Source organism: Patagioenas fasciata, unplaced genomic scaffold (genome assembly GCF_037038585.1).
Source record: "Patagioenas fasciata isolate bPatFas1 unplaced genomic scaffold, bPatFas1.hap1 Unplaced_140, whole genome shotgun sequence".
Lineage (NCBI taxonomy): Eukaryota > Metazoa > Chordata > Aves > Columbiformes > Columbidae > Patagioenas > Patagioenas fasciata.
In genome coordinates this window covers 192,422-199,721 of record NW_027288556.1, presented here as the reverse complement: position 1 = coordinate 199,721, position 7,300 = coordinate 192,422, and the positions used below count along the sequence as shown (strand labels likewise).

Genomic DNA, 7,300 nt, shown 5'->3' with positions numbered 1-7,300 from the left:
AGCGCTCCCCCCACCAACATTCTCTTGCCTTGTTTTCGGGGTTCCTCTTCACCAGCTGAGGCGCCCTCCCACCCCCCGCCGCCCTCTTACCTTTTTCTAGAGGTCTCTTGAGCCACCAGCAAGCTCCCCCGCACCTTCCCTCAGCGATCTTGGCCCGCCAGAGGCCTGCCCCTCGCCAGCCTCCTCCCCTTTTCCTGGGTGCTGCTTGAACCACTGGTGGGCTCCCCTCCACCATCCTCTCGTCCTTTGTAGGGCAGTCTCGTGACTCACCAGAGCGCTCTCCGCCGTTGCCTTGCTGGGGTTATTGACACCGCTTGACTTGCCAGAGCGCTCCCCCTCGCAGTTCTCTTGTTGGATTTCTTGGGACCTTTTGAACCGTTGGAACAACGGGAATGCTCCCCCCCACTGTGACCTTGCCTTTCTTCAGTGCGATCTTGACGTGCTGGAGCACTTCCCCGCGCCGTCCTCTTGCCTTTTACTGGGGAGTCTCTTGAATATCCACAGCACTCCCCCCTGCCATCCTTTACCAGATTTTTTGACACTTCTTGACATCTCGGAGTGCTCTCACTCACCCTTGTCTTGCCTATTTTCAGGGCGCTCCTGTCCCGCTGGATGCTCCTCCCTGCCATCCTATTGCCAGATTGAGAATTCTCGACCTGTCCCAGCGCTACCCCACCGTCCTTCTGCCTTCTACCTGGGAAGTCACTTGAAGAACTGGAGCACTCCCCCCTGCTGTCCTCTTGCCTTTCTTCACTGAGATTTTGGCCTGCCAGAGCACTCCTCCCTGTTGTCCTCTTGCTGGATTTCTCGGTACCTCTTGACCCACTGGGTCTCTCCTCCTGCCGTCCTTTTGCCTTTCCTTAGTACATTCTTGGTCTGCTGGAGTGCTCCCCCCCACCATCCTCTTGCTGGATTTCTCGGGACCCCTTGTCCCATATAGGACATTCCCCCCCACCACCATCCTGTTGTGTTTTTTAGGAGAGTCTTGTGATCGACCAGAGCGCTCCCCCCTTGACATCCTCTTCCCCTTTTTCTGGGTGACTTTTGAACCACTGGTGAACTCTCCCCCATCATCCTCTTGCCACATATATTGAGACTTGTTGATCCGCCAGAGCGCTTCCCCCACTGTCCTCTTGCCAGATTTACTGATACCTCTTGTCCTGTCAGAGCGCTCCCTCTCGCAGTCCTCTTTGTTCAGTTTGTAGGGTAGGAGGGGGGATCTCTGATTACAGAAAGGTCCCTTTGTTCTAGGAGACATTCCCTTGCTCCATGCTTCAGGTTGCCCATCTTCCCTCTCATTTTCAATATGCACGTCCATCACCTTCCTCCTCTTCTTTCTTGATCCCTCGACTCCCGGATGAACTCAAATCCTCTTTCTTGATCACTCTTTCTCGTAAGTTCACAACCTTACTTTCCTTTCTTGCTTTCGCCTTTGTGAGCTGCTCCACCCAAACCGAAATGCCCTGAAGACAGAAATACACCCACCCCAAGCCCGTACAGTCACATAGGGGGTGAGTCCGCTCGCTGACGCATCCCCACATCCCACAGCAAGCCCACCTTGCCTTGGCCCCGGCCCCTCGCACAGGCCTTCCCACCAACCCAGCCCCTCCGTAGCAGCACAGTTTCCCAGCATGCACCCCACAAAGACTTTCTTTGCCAGTCACCCCTGGCACTTACAGCAACACACCACATCAGCATCAAGAGCCCTGGGAGTGGAGAGCTGGCCAGGCCCTCACCCCGGCAGGATCCTCTTCCCCCTCCTTTAGCTGATGGCAGACAGACAAGACACCTCCCAAGAGGTGTCCAGCCCTCTCTCTCAACCACTCATGAGTACAAAAGCCCAGCCTCTACTCACCCACCCCGCCTCCCAAAACCCCACCAGCAGCCCCTGGTCCCAGCTGAACAGCAGCCAGTGCTGAAGATCTGGCTCGTGTTGTCGGACACAACCTTCCCATGGATGTCTGGGCCCCTGAGCACTTTCCAGGGGTGGGAGGGCGCAGTCCTGATTACAGGGAGGTCCCTGTCCCAAGGGGGACATTTTCTTCCTCCTCACTCCTGACTCGCAGCTCCATCACCTTCCTCCTCTTCTTTCTTGATCCCTCCTGACTCGCAGGTCTACCACCGTCATCTTCTTTCTTGATCCCTGTTGACTTGCAGATGCACTCCAATCCTCTTTCTTGATCGCTCTTCCTCGTAGGTTCACCACCTTCCTCTTCTTTCTTGCTTTCGCCTTTGCGAGCTGCTCCACCCGAACAGAGATGCACAGAAAACAAAAATATACCCACCCCAGGCCCCTACAGTCACACCAGGGGGCGAGTCCGGTCGCTGACGCATCCCCACACCCCACCACAAGGCCACCTTGCCTTGGCCCCAGCCCCCCGCACAGGCCTTCCCACCAACCCAGCCCCTCCGTAGCAGCACAGTTTCCCAGCATGCACCCCACAAAGACTTTCTTTGCCAGTCACCCCTGGCACTTACAGCAACACACCACACCAGCATCAAGAGCCCTGGGAGTGGAGAGCTGGCCAGGCCCTCACCCCGGCAGGATCCTCTTCCCCCTCCTTTACCTGCTGGCAGACAGACACCTCCCAAGGGATGACCACCCTGCTCCCTTAACTGCTCCCAAGTCCAAGAGCCCAGCCCCTGCTCACCACCCCCACCTCCCAAAACACAGCCAACAGCCCCTGCTCCCATTTTACCACTTTACCCCCGAGCACGGTTTCTAGGGGTGGGAGGGGGATGCACTAATCACAGATCGTTCCCTGTGCTTAAGGATACATTCTCCTTCTCGCTGGCTCAGCCTGCCCATCTTCCTCCTCACTCTTGACTCGTAGCTCCATCACCTTTCTCCTCTTTTGTCCCCTCCTGACTCACAGGTCCACCACTGTCATCTTCTTTCTTGACTCTGCTTGACTCACAGGTGCGCTCCAATCCTCTTTCGTGATCGCTCTTCTGTGTCAGTACACGGAAGACCGGGCACATGAGAAACTGCAAGAGTCAACAGCATGAGAACAAGCATTAGTGGAAAAATACAAGAACAAAGGACTGTATGCTATGTGATACATCAAGGAAAGAGGAGTTGATACAGGATTGATGCATCAAGGACAGAGGGACAGCTTGTGATAGACAAAAAAGGTGTTTATGGCAGTGACTTTGGTGGGAACACAAAACACATCACTTATGTAATGACTAACTTAGCTAATCAACAAATGCTTGAGCAAGCATCATAGCGAGTATAAACGCAAGCCTGAATTTGTAATAAACATCTCTCATTGCACCTTAAAAGAGAGTCCGTACTGCATTCGCTACAAAAGGCGCCCTGGAACAGGGACTTTCAGCGTGCCTATAAAGGCAGTAGCCGCTCTGGTAGCGAAGCCCAATCGAACCAGGAAACAGGACCGGGAACCAGGACAGTGCGCGCCCACCACCAACGAAAGGTGAGCGATTGGGAACCATGGGAGGGAAGTTATCCCTTAAGCAAAGACAAACCCTGGATGTCCTTCAACATGCGCTACAAACGCAAAATCAGGATGTATCAGGGGTCTGATTGGTGAGTTTATTACAATGGATTGCTAATCATGTGCTAGACTTTCCTACAACTAGTACATTTCAATTGGAGACATGGCACAAAGATGAATGAGAATTATATGAACAGGTAACGACTGGAGATAAAGCTGCTTGCAAATATTCATCTACTTGGGGAAAAATTATGACTACTAAGATACAGGATACAGGACTGATACATCAGGGACAGAGGGACAGCTTACTATAGAAAAAAATGCGTATATGGCAGTTACATCGCTCATGTCATGTCTAACTTAGCTAAAGAGCAAATGCTTGAGCAAGCATCATAGCGAGTATAAATGCAAACCTGAGTTTGTAATAAATGTCTCTCATGGCACCTTACCGTGAGTCCACGCCAGATTCGCTACACTCTTCCTCATAGGTTCACCACCTTCCTCTCCTTCCTTGCTTTTCCTTTGCATGCTGCTCCACCTGAAGAGAAACACACAGAGGACTGAGCTACACCAGCCCAAGGGCACTACAATCAGACAGGGGCTGAGTCCGGGGGCTGACACCTCCCCACACCCCACAACGAGCCCACCTTGCCTTGGCCCCGGCCCCTCGCACATGCCTTAGAGATATCATAGCTCAGTACAAATCCCCACAGTCCTCACCTGCTGTTTGGTGCTTGCGGAGGGTCACACTCCCTGTGCCCCAGGGCACTGGCCCTACACGGCCAAGCTCGGCAGCGGGACTGTCTGGAGCTGCCGCTGGCTGGTTCTCCAGCTTTAGGGTCACCCGCAGAAGCCCGCTCTCCTCAGCTCTGCACACCCATCCAGTTGCGCCGCCCAGGCAAAGTCAGCTCCACCCTCTGCTCTACACCTCACCTGCAAACAACCAACTCTTCAACTGACAACTGTCCAAAACCCACCGACAAACTCTCCACACCTCAGCCTTTCGTTTGCAACTGCTGCCTCTAGTGCATCTCACAGACAAGCCTTCAAAATCCCCTCATCCTGCAATAACACTCCAGCACTGATCACCTGTGGGAACAACTACCACAATACAATGCAAACACCAACCAGTTCTGGCACGGAAATATCACTTTCTCCTCAAGATTCCACCCTACACCAACTGCTGACAAACACACGCTGTCCTCACCAAAGCCAAACGCTGCAACAACCAGCGACAACTCAAATTTGCGTGGGCGGTGCAAAATTGCAGGGGTGAGCTAACGCAGAGCTGGGCTTGAAAGCTGCAGAGTGTGCACCCTGTGGTATAACGTGGCGAGCTACTGCCATTCTGCCTTCTCCCTGGGAGAAGCGCGTGAGCAGAGGCTGCTTCAAGGCACGATGGGAACGGTTTGGTTCTCCGGGTCTCTCAGGGCGAGAGCGATAAATGTGATCTGTGTCGTGGCGCAGGAACTTCCCGTACACTTGCTCCTCCATTCGGTCTCGGGTGCTGCAAGAGAGGGAGCGAGAGATTCAGGGCAAGATTGACAACCTCGGCGTCCCCGTCCCAGCCACGGGTCACCCAAACCTGCAGACATCCCGGGAGGCCCCCTAAGATTTACACTGCCCTATGCCCCACCCTTGAAGCCTGGACATCGCCAGAACCATAGAGCAAGTATTTCTTGAGGAGGCACCCAAAGGGTCCGTGTTCTCTTTCAGGCAGATGCTAGCGCAAGATTGCAAATCATCTCACAGCTACCAGGAAGGTAAAAAACAACGTCTTGAAATGGGAAAGGAACAGGTATTGTTTCTCTTCATCACCTCCCTCATTGCCACGTTATCAAGGTCTCCCGCAATGTTCCACAGGAAACTTGAAGCTTGGAATTCCTGGTATTCTGAACCTGGGCAAGAAAGGAAGAAAAGCATGAGACTGATCATAAAGAGGGTGGCTGCTCGTAACATGGAAAGAGCAGTAACAAGGTAAAAAGATATCACTTTTCCTTAGAGAGCTCTCAAAGCTGCCTGTTAAGGACAAGAAAAACAAACTTGTGACGGACCATTACTTAAAATCCAAGGCCCAGGGAGCGATCTAATGTACATTGAAACGCGGGCCACGAGACAGTGGAAGTGCCACGAGCTGAGACTGAAGGGACAGAGGATGAATTTCCAAAGAAGTTTAGGTTTCGATGTCAAAACGGAAAATTCTACGTCATTAAAATATAATGCAAAAGTCAGTGTAAAATCAAGTAAGGCAACGACTCCAAATGAACTCCCAGGCGCTTCAGTCACTCAGGAGATCAAAAATGAGGATCATTTCTCACCTGCCCACCTCCCAAACCCCAGCCTATGTCCCCTGCTTCCAGCTTACCTGAGCCCAGATTAAAGGAGGATTTCAGAGGCCATGCCAAGTTCTGCTGCTCCTCGTTCGGGTTGCCAGTCTTCCTCCTCGCTCTGGAATTGCAGGTCAACCGCCTTCCTGTTCTTCTTTGATTGACGCTGAGCTGCCGCGTTACCCGCTGCCGTCTGAGCGGATCTCGGGGAGCCTCTGGAACCGCCAGAGCGCTCCCCCCACCAACATTCTCTTGCCTTGTTTTCGGGGTTCCTCTTCACCAGCTGAGGCGCCCTCCCATCCCCCGCCGCCCTCTTACCTTTTTCTAGAGGTCTCTTGAGCCACCAGCAAGCTCCCCCGCACCTTCCCTCAGCGATCTTGGCCCGCCAGAGGCCTGCCCCTCGCCAGCCTCCTCCCCTTTTCCTGGGTGCTGCTTGAACCACTGGTGGGCTCCCCTCCACCATCCTCTCGTCCTTTGTAGGGCAGTCTCGTGACTCACCAGAGCGCTCTCCGCCGTTGCCTTGCTGGGGTTATTGACACCGCTTGACTTGCCAGAGCGCTCCCCCTCGCAGTTCTCTTGTTGGATTTCTTGGGACCTTTTGAACCAGTGGAACAACGGGAATGCTCCCCCCCACTGTGACCTTGCCTTTCTTCAGTGCGATCTTGACGTGCTGGAGCACTTCCCCGCGCCGTCCTCTTGCCTTTTACTGGGGAGTCTCTTGAATATCCACAGCACTCCCCCCTGCCATCCTTTACCAGATTTTTTGACACTTCTTGACATCTCGGAGTGCTCTCACTCACCCTTGTCTTGCCTATTTTCAGGGCGCTCCTGTCCCGCTGGATGCTCCTCCCTGCTGTCCTATTGCCAGATTGAGAATTCTCGACCTGTCCCAGCGCTACCCCACCGTCCTTCTGCCTTCTACCTGGGAAGTCACTTGAAGAACTGGAGCACTCCCCCCTGCTGTCCTCTTGCCTTTCTTCACTGAGATTTTGGCCTGCCAGAGCACTCCTCCCTGTTGTCCTCTCACTGGATTTCTTGGGACCTCTTGACCCACTGGGTTTCTCCTCCTGCTGTCCTTTTGCCTTTCTTTAGTACAATCTCAGCCTGCTGGAGCGCTCCCCCTCGCCGTCCTCCTGCTGGATTTCTTGGAACCTCTTGACCCCTTAGGGCGTTCCCCCTGCCACCCTCTTGTGGTTTTTGGGGGAGTCTTGTCATCAACCAGGCCGTTTCCCCCCACCATCCTCTTCCCCTTTTCCTGGGTGCTTCTTGATCCACCAGAGTGCTCTCAAAGCTGCCTGTTACCATCCTCTAACCATTCTCTTGCCTTTTTTGGTGGAGTCTTGTGACTCACCGGAGCGTTCTCCACCATTGTCTTGCTGGATTTGTTGACATCGCTTGACCTGCCGGAGCGCTCCCCCTCACAGTTCTCTTCCTGGATATCTTGGGACATTTTGAACCACTGGGGGGCTCCCCACCGCCATCCTCTTACCGCATTTATTGAGACGTCCTGATCTG

The 7,300-nt window shown here is 53.7% G+C and overlaps 1 long non-coding RNA gene across 1 annotated transcript; it reads right to left on the bottom strand.

Annotated features, from left to right (window-relative positions):
• Positions 1 to 2,409: 2,409 nt before the first annotated feature.
• On the bottom strand, positions 2,410 to 5,377 carry LOC139826755 (uncharacterized). Its single transcript, XR_011736885.1, has 3 exons — positions 4,179 to 5,377; positions 3,908 to 3,996; positions 2,410 to 2,988 (listed from the first exon to the last, which is right to left on the bottom strand). It is a non-coding gene; the product is annotated as an uncharacterized lncRNA (long non-coding RNA).
• Positions 5,378 to 7,300: the final 1,923 nt, after the last annotated feature.